This window comes from Mus caroli, unplaced genomic scaffold (assembly GCF_978045245.1).
Source record: "Mus caroli unplaced genomic scaffold, Mus_caroli_1 scaffold_9, whole genome shotgun sequence".
Taxonomy (NCBI): domain Eukaryota; kingdom Metazoa; phylum Chordata; class Mammalia; order Rodentia; family Muridae; genus Mus; species Mus caroli.
The window spans coordinates 55039469-55055728 of NW_028227264.1; positions in this window are offsets into that span (position 1 = coordinate 55039469).

A 16260-nucleotide genomic window follows, 5' to 3' on the forward strand; every position below is an offset into this window, starting at 1 on the left:
ATTGCCTCTGTCTCCTCTGAGCTTTGGTACACTTGCTTCAGACAATCGTTATTGCTCTGTTGGATAGTAGAATAAAATCTAGATGGTACCTTGCCTCTTGTGTCTTCTCCCTCTAAAATTTACACTATATAGGTATAAAAATCAACCATCCTGAAGTATAGTTTCAATTACACCAATTTTCAAACACCTTAAAGGCTTACTAATTTGTGTTTATAACACTTAACCTCTTCATTGTGGCATAGAAGTGTAGCCAAATATTGGTCTGACACATCTTCATCCTATCATAGTAATCTCTGCTTCATCCAAATGGAGATAGTTGGCATTCCTAGGACAAACTCTGATATTCTAACATTTCCCCGCTCATCAATGCTGTTTCCTTTATGAAAGATTTTCCATCATCTGTCAGGTTACTGAAATACCATTTGATCTTCAAATGCTGCACACATGCCCTATGCCTTCTTTTTTTTTTTTTTTTTTTTTCAGCTCTTTTCTTCTAGTATTCCCTCAATGAAATGCTCTTGTGGCATCTACTTTGTTTTTCATTATACTTTGGCTACTTGGGCATACTTGTATTTTAGTTACATACTTGAAATCATTTGTGAAACAAAATGAAATGTGTCTATTGCAGTCTCTAAAGGTCTGGATTGGCATGTACATATCTGTCTTTGAAGGAGCATGCAGCAGCGGGCGAGGCAGTGATAGATGCTGTAATTACATCTAGTTCTACTGAGACACCAATAACGTTTAGCACATGCTCACTTAGTGTTTTTCTCAACAGTTTATTTCATGTGTATCTGAGAAAAGGTAAGACTTTAGACTCAAAAATATATTTTTTAAAAATATGGATGCAAAAGTGAATAATTGCCCTAAAAACATATAAGAAGCATGATACAAATTATATGTGTATATGAATATATACACACACATGAATATATATATATGTACACACACACACACACACACACACACACATATATATATATATCATATAAAACCAATTAGTGAAAAAAGAAGCCATAAATTTTAAAGAGACCATGGAGAGATATATGGTAGAGTTTGGGGAGAGAAAAGAGAAGGAGGAATAATATAATAAAGTAAGCATATTACAATTTCAAAAATAAAAGAGACAATTAAAATGTTATTTTAATAGGATGGAAATAAAGCTGATTTTACCTTCTATGCCCGAGGCAACTTTGCCTCCCCATTTAGAATGTCATTTAAAAATAAATGATTGTTTGGGGGGGGGGGTTCCTTCCAATTTGCTTGTGTCACAGAACTTTGTTTCATTTTCTTGGTAAATAGGGGAACAGTATGATCTAGGTCATATTGGTTGTTGTGGGATTTACTTAAAGGAATTCATAAAAAGACCTAGAAAAGTGCCTACCAAAGTGTATTATTACCTGAGAGGGTTTAGAGACCATTGCCAATAGACATAAGTAAGTCTGATAGATAATCAAGGATGGCTGGCAGTCCTCTGTCAGGTCCAGCTTTGCCTTGTGTCCTATCTTCATCTAAGTCTTCCTTGGTCTTGCAGATCTGTGTGACAGGTGCTTAAGTGAATGTATTTGCATCCCTCTTTCCTCTAATGCATCTTCCACTGTACATTTAGGTATAAAGTTTAATGGCTTTCTGCTCCATGGTACACTGATTCAGGGTCTGTGTCACAGGCTCATAAGAAAAAACACCTCAGCCTGATCTATTCACCATGGTATCTCAGCCTGGGGAATGATGCTTTGTATGCTGTAGACACATAAAATGCTTTATTGGGTGAAAGAGTTTGTTATGAGAGCTTTATGACTGACATATGACTTATATTTCTCACTCTTAGAAGGTATCTCAGAGATGGACTCCTTTTATAAAGCAATCAACCTATAATTGATTTATTTTAAATCTAAACTTATACTCTAATTAATGCTTATATTTATTTGTTTGTTTGTGTGTACTTGTTTTGAATAAGTGTAAGAAATTAAGAGTAGTGGGACAAGAAATTAAGACAAGTGGGATTGTTCACCAGTTGAAAGCACTGGATGCTCTTGCAGAGGACCTGGGTTTGAATCTCAGCACCCACATAGTAGCTTACAATCATCAGTAACTCCAGGTCCAGGGATGCAACACCATCTTCTAACCTTTACTGGTGCCAGGTGTGCATAAATGTGTGCAAAATATTGATAATCACAAAATATAGAATCATTTTTATTAATATGGAATATCTATAGAAACATTTACCTTGCCTGTATGCAAATTATGTAATATAGTTAAGCGGCATCTATCATGTTGTGTACTAGATCCTGACCTGTTTCTTTCAGAGAATAAAAACCATTTCCGTAGGTGAAGTGTGACTGGAAAGGTTGGAAGAAATCTAGAGTTTAGTCTGTTGTAGTGTGTACCAGGGTTGGCTTCTCAATTCTATTAATGATACCATGGTTATGACAGACAGTAGCTTTAGGGAGATCTGGGTAACTAGCTGACAAGTATGTCTTATACTGTCCTTAGAATTTTTCTGTATCCATTTCATTTATATAGAAAGGAAAACTAGCTTAACATGCTGAAATAAACCTCAAATACAAAACATTGTCAGTTTTGTTTTCAAGAAAAACTCCAACCAGAAAGATGTTGTTTCTAGAGTCAAGGGCACCTTTAGGGATCAGATGAGGTATGTCATTATAGGTTGTACACCCCTAACCAATATACATCCATTTATTCTTTAGTTGCCATGGTCAAGAAATCACACAGTAGCTCTAACTAGTCTAACTTTGGGGCAATCCATCTTCTGGGGCTCTGGTTGTAATCTCATGAGACTTCTATATTTTGGGTATCTCTGGGGAGTGGGTTCTCAATTACATCAGTGTTATCTTTAGGATAATGACCATTATCTTTAGAAAGTGCAGACTGAATATTATTACTTTCTTGATTTCAGAATGTCACACAATAAACTACTATCATGACAACAATTCTAAATCAGATGCATTTACATTGGTTCCCAGGACAATACCTTATATCTGGGGATCCTTGACTGAGATGTGGAATTCTGCAGTCGTTGGGGGTATGGGAAGAGTCACAGTTGCACGCACACTGCTGTGTACAGTGTGGGTCAAGTGTGTACAAGATCTGCACCTTCATGCTTTCTCTGTCAGTCTGTATGTATATGACATAGGGTTTTGGAAGGGACTGAAAAAAAATGTGTAGAGGGAAAAGTAAAAAGCACATAACGCAAAAGCCCTTCAGAAGGTAAATTAGGAAAACCACTCATAAACTTTTAAGTCTAGGACCAATGTGTTCCAAATAACCTTACTGCACACAACAGTCCCAGCCCTCTTCACTCCTTAACAGTTGTTGCTAGCTTCTTTCTTACACATTTGGAAACCTTACTTCTGGCCTACACAGCTACAGCTGTGACCACAGGCCCCTTCTTTTTCTCATTATGTTGCCTACCTATTTGTAACAATATCCTTTATTGTTTTCCTAACCACAAACAGCACTGTGGGAAAAAGAAATTCTTGCTCTTATTTATTTCAATAGGACAGATGAAAATAAGAGCGGGGTGGGGTGGGGCCAAACAGGAAAGAACCAGCCCCACTTTTTTTGCCTCCACTATTTGATGCTACTATTTCAAAGTACATTTGTACCCCTCTTGGTTTTGTTTTGTGGTATAATGGGACTACTGAACTTCCATGTGATTTGCAATGTGTTGGGAAGAACGAATTTTTGTTTTATTTTAAATTATAATGGGAGTTCAAAGCTTAATATAAGACATACACACACACACACATATTCTATAGACTTAGGTTATTGATTTAAACATCTGACACATTCCCACTTGACTTATTTTTTTTCTGCAATCCCTGTTTGTTTTCATTTAAAATATTAGGAAGAAAGATGCCTTATTGTAAGTCTTCTGAGCTTCTATATGCCCCTAAGAGATATAGTGGCTGTTAGGCCATTGATATAATCACTTGTTAGACAACTAGCCTAACAACTCCAGTTCTTGGATATTAGTGATTATATTTTTCCTTTTGAGAAATGTTTTTAAGAGGAGAGAAGTAAAACAATAGGAAAATTCATGGAAAATCAGTTAAAACTGAGTATAACACACAAGAATCTTAGACTAAGGCAGAGTCAATCTCTCTGGAGTTTGGTGGTCAATTTCCATAGGCTGCCACTGGTCCTATTGCCATGGCTTCTAGGTGTCTTTTTTCCTCCCATTTCTCTAGACACATTCACCCTAAAGTGGTAAAGACAAGTGCTATGCACTCCCCTTTGCTCTCTGTCTTTGCCTATTTATTTATTTATTTATTTTTATTTATTCATATTTATTTATTTATTTATTTTTATTCTTATTTATTTATTTATTTATTTTTCTTGTACAGCAAAAGTTCTAAAGAGGCCTGATGTTATCCAGTACAGTTGTTCATTTTCGTTAATTTGGCTTGGTTTTTGTCAGGATAATGCCACTGGGTGCTCACATTTCTTAAGCTGTTGGCTACAAGTTTGTATAAATGTGTAAACACATTGCATATGCAACCTTCTCCCAGCACTTAGCATAATGTTTGGTAGAGTTTTCCCTTAATATGCCATTTGGCATGCATATATACATTTGTGAACACTTACCATCCTAGTCCATACTTAGTGAAAAATGTGCTCAAAAGTTTAGTTGACCGTTCCCTGGGTTGATTGATCTTTCACCACTACATTTAAGCTATGCACCTAGAATACGTCATTTCCAGCATGGCATTTCTGAAGTTCATTTCTCATAGCCAGTTGAGGTATGCCCTTTGCAGTAAATGTCACTGGCCTGTCCCTGCTCTCATTTTCATTTCTATTCTGCTGCCTCTTTTCTCTATTTCTTTTTGGAGATGTCACAAAGAGACAACACTCCGATGCCAATGTCCTAGCATGCACTACTATTAATACATAAGTCATTTGCCTAATAAAGAAATGGAATCTGAAATCTGTGTGAGATTGTTTCTCTCTCTAGACTTGAGTTTTACCTGTGTGGTAGCTAGTGCTGGTTCTGTACCCTGAAAGTGGGGGTTATCAGTATATTACCCTTGATAATACTTTATTTACTGTGCCAGGAACAAATTAAGAAAAGATGTCTGTTTACATATGTGAGAATCTGGGATTGTACAACATAGCCTTGACTCAGCTTTGAATTACCAGTCTGGATGTGGTGGTGCAGTAGGAAATCAGAGGCCAGAGGACCCTGAGCTTGAAGTCAGCTTCTGTCACATGGTGAGTTTGAGGCTGAGCATCTGAGCTGGGACTAAGAAGGAAAGGAAGAAAAGGTATAATACACACAGGGCCAGAGGCAAGAACAGTATCAAAAGAAGGCCTTTGCACATGGGTCTTATGGCTTTGTATAAACTAAGCCATAGAAATACCATCCAGGAGGGAGGATTCAGTCAGATTATGCAGATAGTAAATTGACAGTTACTATGGTTAGATACATATGACAGAGTTGCATCTAGTCAATGCAACCCCCATTGGAGGTTATTGACTTCCATGAGAATGATTACACATGGAGAAGTTAATTTATTTCCTAAGCCTTTCATTCTGAATGCTGTAGTGATCTATCTAAGGCAAAGGGATTGTTCTGTCAGGAAACTTGTCTTAAATTTGCATACAGATATGATAAAGGACTATTTTTTCTTGCTAGATATTGCTGAAAATGTGGTCATGTATCTGGAGAACAGTAAAAAAAATTCCCACACCATGTAGGTTTTCAGAGAATCACATTGCCTTTGTTAAAATTAAAAGGAAAAATAAAAGCAACTGCTTCTTGTACATTCATAAACTGATAGTCGTTATCTTTGAAGGCAAGAAAATGAAAACAGGCCAAATCATACATCTACATTCCAGACTGTTTACTCTCTTATCAAATTAAATGAAATGAGAGCCCTGGCTGGCTCACTGACATTTCCGAGCCAACCACCATTTTTTTTTTTTTATTCTGAATTTCACCAAGGTCTTAGAATTCTTAAGATAAGCTTCAGAGAATCAAATGTAAACTCAGGAGAGAAAAAAAAGAAAACGACTCTAGGTATTTTTAAGATACCTCTCCTTCCCCATAAAGCAGAGGTGTATAAGGTTTTTAGACAATGTTGGAGGAGAGGAAAGATGTGGGGACTGAGGCATCGTGATAAGAAGTAAGCTTGCTGATGGATGAGCAATCTTTCTCCATTCAATAAAACAGAGCAGATGGACACTGTGTAAATTACCTATAAAAGGTTCTGATACTGACAGCCTAGGCCTTTTTGGGTCTGGGTTTTGGTTTCAACCCATCCTAGCTCTGTAGCCACTTCTCCCCTTTTCCTTTTCTTCTTTAATGAACCATGTCTACTTCCATCACTGTTCATGTGTCCCTGTTTTTTTTTTTTTTTGTTCCAGGACATAGGGACCTGGAAATCTCAGTGGGCAACCTCAGGATTCAGTGTCACAACTTCAGACATTCATTCTGTATATGAATGAATGCTGTAAGCCAGGGGAAGGAGTAGGTAAGAAGGGTTACGGGAGAGGACTTAATTACATTTCATACTTTCTAAATGAAAGAATACTTTTCACATTTTATGTCTATAAATATTTTCTTCAGTTTTATACAGTCACAAAGAAGAATAAACCCTATTCTTGTCTTGTCACTTAAAACAGATTTTTCTATTGGGCTCTCCCCATTATAAGAGGGGTCAGGACAATCTTTTGAACAGAGACAATGGGTGACACATAAGCTTTACAATGTTTGAAATCCTGCATTGCCTTCTAATCCTTTCTGATAATGGAGATTTTTCTTCTTTACTTCTCTAAATTCTACCACTTCACAGTTATACCTCTACTCTTACTGGTGGGTGAATGTTCAAAGATATCCAGTGGTTGTCAGAAACTGTATAATAATAACACTGAACCCTACATACATTGTGATTTTCCAATATATTCACACCTATCATGGATTTAACTTATAAATTAAATTCAATAAAATATTAAAAATACTCATAGAAGAGAGTGATTATAGCACATGATAATAAAAGTTATGGGCACACAGTACTTGTCAGAATACATTACCCTGGGAGTACAAGGCTTCTTGCTGTTCATTTATTTGCTTTTTCTATGCTTGGTGTGGCTACCACATGGTACCAGCAAGAGGTTATCCATCCATCTATACATGTTCGCTGTTTTGGGGCTTCATTTGCTTGTTTATGAATGCAACTTCTACTGAACATATTTTAGAAAATTCTAGATTATTACAATTAAAGACTTGGTTTAGATTATGTAATGTCATTGTGTCTTCTTTTTCCTCATTCTTTCTGCTTCTTCCTCAACTCACTCTGTAGATCACACTGGCCTTGAGCTCACAGCAATGCACCTGCCTATGCCTCTACGTGCCAGGGTTAAAGGCATGCACCACCATCGCTCAGTCAAAACAAGTCTTCTTAATCAACCGCTGTAGCTTCACTGGGAATGCAGCAGTGTGAGTGTTATCAGCAGATTCAGCATCTCTGTTTCTTAGCTCATGCTTATTTGGAATGTTTACTTTCAGGAAAGGCTGTGAGATTGTTTTAGGACTCTCTTAACAGAGGTTTTTTTACAGACACAGTGCTTGCTGGCACAACTTGTCACTGATAGGAGTGCTTTCTCATTCACCCAGGAATTTAATGCTTTTTCTCAGGCTCAGTTCGGAACTCAGTTGCAGCAGTGCGCACATAATTTTGTAATATCTGAAAAAAAAAACTATGTATGTACTGTGGCTGTAACTTCTCAGCTTGAGGTATGAAAGCAAAAATGGTGGCTGGTTTTAACTGGCAATTTGACAGTCTAGAATAATCTGCTAAAGGAATCTCAGTGAGTGGTTGTCTAGATTAGGTTGGTCTATGGACCTGCCTAAAGGGATTATGTTGATTACTTTAGTTGAGATAGGGAGGTCCACTCATAGTGGCACCATTCCCTAGGTAGGGGATTCTAAGTTGTCTGAGAGAGAAGAGCTGAATTAGGTACTGGCCTTCATTTTTTTTTTTTTTTTTCTTGACAAACTTAAATGCCATTTTATTTTATTTTTTTTTAATATTTTTATTACATATTTTCCTCAGTTACATTTCCAATGCTATCCCAAAAGTCCCCCATAGCGCCCCCCCACTTCCCTATCCACCCATTCCCATTCTTTTGGCCCTGGCATTCCCCTATATTGGGGCATATAAAGTTTGCAAGTCCAATGGGCCTCTCTTTCCATTGATGGCTGACTAGGCCATCTTTCGATACATATGCAGCTAGAGACAAGAGCTCCGGGGTTCTAGTTAGTACATCATGTTGTTCCAACAATAGGGTTGCAGATCCCTTTAGCTCCTTGGGTACTTACTCTAGCTTCTCCATTGGGAGCCCTGTGATACATCCAATAGCTGACTGTGAACATCCACTCCTGTGTTTGCTAGGCCCCAGCATCGTCTCACAAGAGACAGCTATATTTGGGTCCTTTCAGCAAAATCTTGCTAGTGTATGCAATGGTGTCAGCGTTTAGAAGTTGATTATGGGATGGATCCCTGGGTACGGCAGTCTCTAAATGGTCCATCCTTTCATCACCGCTACGAACTTTGTCTCTGTAACTCCTTCCCTGGGTGTTTTGTTCCCAATTCTGAGAAGGTGCACAGTGTCCACACTTTGGTCTTCATTCTTCTTGAGTTTCATGCATTTAGCAAATTGTATCTTAAATCTTGGGTATCCTAAGTTTTGGGCTAATATCCACTTATCAGTGAATACATATTGTGTGAGTTCTTTTGTGATTGTGTTACTTCACTCAAGATGATGCCCTCCAGGTCCATCCATTTGGCTAGGAATTTCATAAATTCATTCTTTTTAATAGCTGAGTAGTACTCCATTGTGTAAATGTACCATAATTTCTGTATCCATTCCTCTGTTGAGGGACATCTGGGTTCTTTCCAACTTCTGGCTATTATAAATAGGGCTGCTATGAACATAGTGGAGCATGTGTCCTTTTTACCGGTTGGGACATCTTCTGGATATATGCCCAGGAGAGGTATTGCTGGATCCTCCGGTAGTACTATGTCCAATTTTCTGAGGAACCGCCAGACTGATTTCCAGAGTGGTTGTACAAGCTTGCAATCCCACCAACAATGGAGGAGTGTTCCTCTTTCTCCACATCCTCGCCAGCAACTGCTGTCACCTGAATTTTTGATCTTAGCCATTCTGACTGGTGTGAGGTGAAATCTCAGGGTTGTTTTGATTTGCATTTCCCTGATGATTAAGGATGTTGAACATTTTTTCAGGTGTTTCTCTGCCATTCGGTATTCCTCAGGCGAGAATTCTTTGTTCAGTTCTGAGCCCCATTTTTTAATGGGGTTATTTGACTTTCTGGAGTCCACCTTCTTGAGTTCTTTATATATATTGGATATTAGTCCCTTATCTGATTTAGGATAGGTGAAGATCCTTTCCCAATCTGTTGGTGGTTTTTTTGTCTTATTGATGGTGTCTTTAGCCTTGCAGAAGCTTTGTAGTTTCATGAGGTCCCACTTGTCAATTCTCGATCTTACAGCACAAGCCATTACTGTTCTATTCAGGAATTTTTCCCCTGTGCCCATATCTTCAAGGCTTTTCCCCACTTTCTCCTCTATAAGTTTCAGTGTCTCTGGTTTTATGTGAAGTTCCTTGATCCACTTAGACTTGACCTTAGTACAAGGAGATAGGAATGGATCGATTCGCATTCTTCTACATGTTAACAACCAGTTGTGCCAGCACCATTTGTTGAAAATGCTGTCTTTCTTCCACTGGATGTTTTTAGCTCCCTTGTCGAAGATTAAGTGACCGTAGGTGTGTGGGTTCATTTCTGGGTCTTCAATTCTATTCCATTGGTCTATTTGTCTGTCACTATACCAGTACCATGCAGTTTTTATCACAATTGCTCTGTAGTAGAGCTTTAGGTCCGGCATGGTGATTCCACCAGAGGTTCTTTTATCCTTGAGAAGAGTTTTTGCTATCCTAGGTTTTTTGTTATTCCAGATGAATTTGCAGATTGCACTTTCTAATTCGTTGAAGAATTGAGTTGGAATTTTGATGGGGATTGCATTGAATCTGTAGATTGCTTTTGGCAAGATAGCCATTTTTACAATGTTGATCCTGCCAATCCATGAGCATGGGAGATCTTTCCATCTTCTGAGATCTTCTATAATTTCTTTCTTCAGAGACTTGAAGTTTTTATTATACAGATCTTTCACTTCCTTAGTTAGAGTCACGCCAAGATATTTTATATTATTTGTGACTATTGAGAAGGGTGTTGTTTCCCTAATTTCTTTCTCAGCCTGTTTATTCTTTGTGTAGAGAAAGGCCATTGATTTGTTTGAGTTAATTTTATATCCAGCTACTTCACCGAAGCTGTTTATCAGGCTTAGGAGTTCTCTGGTGGAATTTTTAGGGTCACTTATATATACTATCATATCATCTGCAAAAAGTGATATTTTGACTTCATCTTTTCCAATTTGTATCCCTTTGATCTCCTTTTGTTGTCGAATTGCTCTGGCTAGGACTTCAAGTACAATGTTGAATAGGTATGGAGAAAGTGGACAGCCTTGTCTAGTCCCTGATTTTAGAGGGATTGCTTCAAGCTTCTGACCATTTACTTTGATGTTGGCTACTGGTTTGCTGTAGATTGCTTTTATCATGTTTAGGTATGGGCCTTGTATTCCTGATCTTTCCAAGACTTTTATCATGAATGGGTGTTGGATCTTGTCAAATGCTTTTTCCGCATCTAACGAGATGACCATGTGGTTTTTGTCTTTGAGTTTGTTTATATACTGGATTACATTGATGGATTTCCGTATATTGAACCATCCCTGCATCCCTGGGATGAAACCTACTTGGTCAGGATGGATGATTGTTTTGATGTGTTCTTGGATTCGGTTAGCAAGAATTTTATTGAGGATTTTTGCATCAATATTCATAAGGGATATTGGTCTGAAGTTTTCTATCTTTGTTGGGTCTTTTTGTGGTTTAGGTATCAGAGTAATTGTGGCTTCATAGAATGAGTTGGGTAGAGTACCTTCTGTTTCTATTTTGTGGAATAGTTTGTGAAGAACTGGGATTAGATCTTCTTTGAAGGTCTGATAGAACTCTGCACTAAACCCATCTGGTCCTGGGCTTTTTTTGGTTGGGAGACTATTAATGACTGCTTCTATTTCTTTGGGGGATATAGGGCTGTTTAGATCATTAACCTGATCTTGATTCAACTTTGGTACCTGGTATCTGTCTAGGAACTTCTCCATTTCATCCAGGTTCTCCAGTTTTGTCGAGTATAGCCTTTGGTAGAAGGATCTGATGGTGTTTTGGATGTCTTCAGGATCTGTTGTTATGTCTCCTTTTTCATTTCTGATTTTGTTAATTAGGATGCTTTCCCTGTGCCCTCTAGTGAGTCTGGCTAAGGGTTTATCTATCTTGTTGATTTTCTCAAAGAACCAGCTCCTTGATTGGTTGATTCTTTGAATAGTTTTTCTTGTTTCCACTTGGTTGATTTCACCCCTGAGTTTGATTATTTCCTGCCGTCTACTCCTCTTGGGTGAATTTGCTTCCTTTTGTTCTAGTGCTTTTAGGTGTGTTGTCAAGCTGCTAATGTGTGCTCTTTCTAGTTTCCTTTTGGAGGCACTCAGAGCTATGAGTTTTCCTCTTAGAAATGCTTTCATTGCGTCCCATAAGTTTGGGTATGTTGTGGCTTCATTTTCATTGAACTCTAAAAAGTCCTTAATTTCTTTCTTTATTCCTTCCTTGACCAAGGTATCATTGAGAAGAGTGTTGTTCAGTTTCCACGTGAAGGTTGGCTTTCTATTATTTATTTTGTTATTGAAGATCAGCCTTAGTCCATGGTGATCTGATAGGATGCATGGGACAATTTCAATGTTTTTGTATCTGTTGAGTCCTGTTTTGTGCCCAATTACATGGTCAATTTTGGAGAAGGTACCATGAGGTGCTGAGAAGAAGGTGTATCCTTTTGTTTTAGGGTAAAATGTTCTGTAGATATCTGCCAGATCCATTTGATCCATAACTTCTGTTAGTTTCACTGTGTCCCTGTTTAGTTTCTGTTTCCATGATCTGTCCATTGGTGAAAGTGGTGTGTTGAAGTCTCCCACTATTATTGTATGAGGTGCAATGTGTGCTTTGAGATTTACTAAAGTTTCTTTAATGAATGAGGCTGCCTTTGTATTTGGAGCATAGATATTCAGGATTGATAGTTCCTCTTGGAGGATTTTACCTTTGATGAGTATGAAGTGCCCCTCCCTGTCTTTTTTGATGACTTTGGGTTGGAAGTCAATCTTATCTGATATTAGAATGGCTACTCCAGCTTGTTTCTTCAGACCATTTGCTTGGAAAATTGTTTTCCAGCCTTTCATTCTGAGGTAGTGTCTATCTTTTTCTCTGAGATGAGTTTCTTGTAAGCAGCAAAATGTTGGGTCTTGTTTGTGTAGCCAGTTTGTTAGTCTATGTCTTTTTATCGGGGAGTTGAGTCCATTGATATTAAGAGATATTAAGGAAAAGTAATTGTTGTTTCCTGTTGTTTTTGTTGTTAAAGTTGGCATTCTGTTCTTGTGGCTGTCTTCTTTTAGGTTTGTTGAGGGATTACCTTCTTGTTGTTTCTAGGGCGTGGTTCCTGTCCTTGTATTGGTTTTTTTCTGTTATTATCCTTTGAAGGGCTGGATTCGTGGAGAGATAATGTGTGAATTTGGCTTTGTCGTGGAATACTTTGGTTTCTCCATCTATGTTAATTGAGAGTTTGGCTGGGTATAGTAGCTTGGGCTGGAATTTGTGTTCTTTTAGTGTCTGTATAACATCTGTCCAGGATCTTCTAGCTTTCATAGTCTCTGGTGAAAAATCTGGTGTAATTCTGATAGGCTTGCCTTTATATGTTACTTGGCCTTTTTCTCTTACTGCTTTTAGTATTCTATCTTTATTTAGTGCATTTGTTGTTCTGATTATTATGTGTCGGGAGGTATTTCTTTTCTGGTCCAGCCTATTTGGAGTTCTGTAGGCTTCTTGTATGTTCATGGGCATCTCTTTCTTTAGATTTGGGAAGTTTTCTTCTATAATTTTGTTGAAGATGTTTGCTGGTCCTTTGAGTTGAAAATCTTCATTCTCATCCACTCCTATTATCCGTAGGTTTGGTCTTCTCATTGTGTCCTGTATTTCCTGGATGTTTTGAGTTAGGATCTTTTTCATTTTCCATTTTCCTTGATTGTTGTGCCCATGTTCTCTATGGAATCTTCTGCACCTGAGATTCTCTCTTCCATCTCTTGTATTCTGTTGCTGATGCTTGCATCTATGGTTCCAGATTTCTTTCCTAGGGTTTCTATCTCCAGTGTTGCCTCATTTTGGGTTTTCTTTATTGTGTCTACTTCCCTTTTTAGGTCTAGTATGGTTTTGTTCATTTCCATCATCTGATTGGATGTGTTTTCCTGTTTCTCTTTAAGGACTTCTACCAGTTTGGTTGTGTTTTCCTGTTTTTCTTTAAGGACTTGTAACTCTTTAGCCATGTTCTCCTGTAGTTCTTTAAAGTCCTTCTTGATGTCCTCTACCATCATCATGAGATATGCTTTTAAATCCAGGTCTAGTTTTTCAGGTGTGTTGGGGTGCCCTGGACTGGGCGAAGTGGGAGTGCTGGGTCCTGATGATGGTGAGTGGTCTTGGTTTCTGTTAGTAAGATTCTTACCTTTACCTCTCGCCATCTGGTAATCTCTGGAGTTGTTATAGTTGTCTCTGTTCAGAGGTTGTTCTTCTGGGGATTCTGAGTATCCTCTGTCAGCAGACCTGTACAGACTAAGTTCGGCGGAGTCCCGGAGCCAAGATGGCGCTCCCTGTAGGGCAGGTCACTGTTCTCCGGCTGGGAGGGTGTCGGATGTCTGCGGCCCCAAAAGGGTGCTGCCTCAGCAGCTCTGTGGCTCCCGCCTGTCCCAGAAGCCGTCTGCCCCCGTGGTCCCCACTCTGACCTGTAGAGACTAAGCTCGGCGGAGTCCCGGAGCCAAGATGGCGTTCCCTGCAGGGCAGGTCACTGTCCTCCGACTGGGAGGGTGCCTGATGTCTGCGGCCCCAAAAGGGTGCTGCCTCAGCGGCTCTGTGGCTCCCGCCTGTCCCAGAAGCTGTCTGCCTCTGTGGTCCTCACTCTAACCTGTGGACTAAGTTCGGCGGAGTCCCGGAGCCAAGATGGCACTCTCTGCAGGGCAGGTGTCTGTCCTCCGGCTGGGAGGGTGCCGGAAGTCTGCGGCCCCAAAAGGGTGCTGCCTCAGCGGCTCTGTGGCTCCTGCCTGTCCCAGAAGCCGTCTGCCCCCGTGGTCCCCACTCTGACCTGTAGAGACTAAGCTCGGCGGAGTCCCGGAGCCAAGATGGCGCTCCCTGCAGGGCAGGTCACTGTCCTCCGACTGGGAGGGTGCCGGATGTCTGCGGCCCCTAAAGGGTGCTGCCTCAGCAGCTCTGTGGCTCCCGCCTGTCCCAGAAGCCGTCTGCCCCCGTGGTCCCCACTCTGACCTGTAGAGACTAAGCTCGGCGGAGTCCCGGAGCCAAGATGGCGTTCCCTGCAGGGCAGGTCACTGTCCTCCGACTGGGAGGGTGCCGGATGTCTGCGGCCCCAAAAGGGTGCTGCCTCAGCGGCTCTGTGGCTCCCGCCTGTCCCAGAAGCTGTCTGCCTCTGTGGTCCTCACTCTAACCTGTGGACTAAGTTCGGCGGAGTCCCGGAGCCAAGATGGCACTCTCTGCAGGGCAGGTGTCTGTCCTCCGGCTGGGAGGGTGCCGGAAGTCTGCGGCCCCAAAAGGGTGCTGCCTCAGCAGCTCTGTGGCTCCTGCCTGTCCCAGAAGCCGTCTGCCCCCGTGGTCCCCACTCTGACCTGTAGAGACTAAGCTCCGCGGAGTCCCGGAGCCAAGATGGCGTTCCCTGCAGGGCAGGTCACTGTCCTCCGACTGGGAGGGTGCCGGATGTCTGCGGCCCCTAAAGGGTGCTGCCTCAGCAGCTCTGTGGCTCCCGCCTGTCCCAGAAGCCGTCTGCCCCTGTGGTCCCCACTCTGACCTGTAGAGACTAAGCTCAGCGGAGTCCCGGAGCCAAGATGGCGCTCCTTGTAGGGCAGGTCACTGTTCTCCGGCTGGGAGGGTGTCGGATGTCTGCGGCCCCAAAAGGGTGCTGCCTCAGCGGTTCTGTGGCTCCCGCCTGTCCCAGAAGCTGTCTGCCTCTGTGGTCCTCACTCTGACCTGTAGAGACTAAGCTCGGCGGAGTCCCGGAGCCAAGATGGCGCTCCCTGCAGGGCAGGTCACTGTCCTCCGACTGGTACTGGCCTTCATATGTTAACTGATTTTGGCTGTTGACTATGGCTATAATGTGACTAACTGCTTCTACTGCTTTGGCTTACCCATAACACTGGGCTATGTAGTAGTCTGAATCATGTCCCCTATATGCTCTTGTGTTCTAAGCTAGCATTGTTATTTGAGGGAAATTGAGAAGGTTTGGCCCTTACATCGTTAGGGGTAAGCTTTTAGAGCTAAAAGGTCCCCAGCACTTTTGGTTCCTGCTTGAGTTTAAGATGTGAGTTCTTAGCACCCTGCTCCTATAACAATGCCTGATACCTATTCTCATGTTGTTCCTGAAATTTTGAACTCTAAACCCTTGAAGCTGTAATTTCTCTCTCTCTCTCTCTCTCTCTCTCTCTCTCTCTCTCTCTCTCTCTCTCTCTCTCTCTTTACAGGTTGCCTTGATTATGGTGTTTTATCTCAGCACAGAGACTAACTAATGCAGACTATTGTTGTATGCCAGCCTGTGGCCTACTTGAACAGGGTACACCTGGGAGGCAGGCTGGGGCTGAAAGAGACTTAGACGGCAAGAGATTAATGGAGACCAAGACATGATTCTGTTCAAGGCCCGCCAGCTTACTAAGAGAGTCTGCTTATAAAAGGGGAAGGCCTATCCCCCCGCCAGTCCATTCTTGGTGTCTGGAGTCAGTCTGTAGGTGCAGAATAGGATGTTCCTCAGGAATGTCTCAGGGGCTTCTCAGCAGGTAGTAGTGTCTTGGAGAGAGCAGTGGCAGGTGACAGAACAAAAGAGCCATCTAGGTCAGAAGGCTCCAACCCTAGGCAATCTCCTTCTCTGTGGCAACAAGGTCAAAGTCTGGATCAGCCTGCTTCAGGGCTGAGGGAGGCTACAGACTGTAACCTGGAACTTGGAGCCAATTAATCCCTTCTCCCTTAAGCTACTTTTGTGAGCATATTTTATTACAACGGGAAATGAACCTGCAATAATAAAAT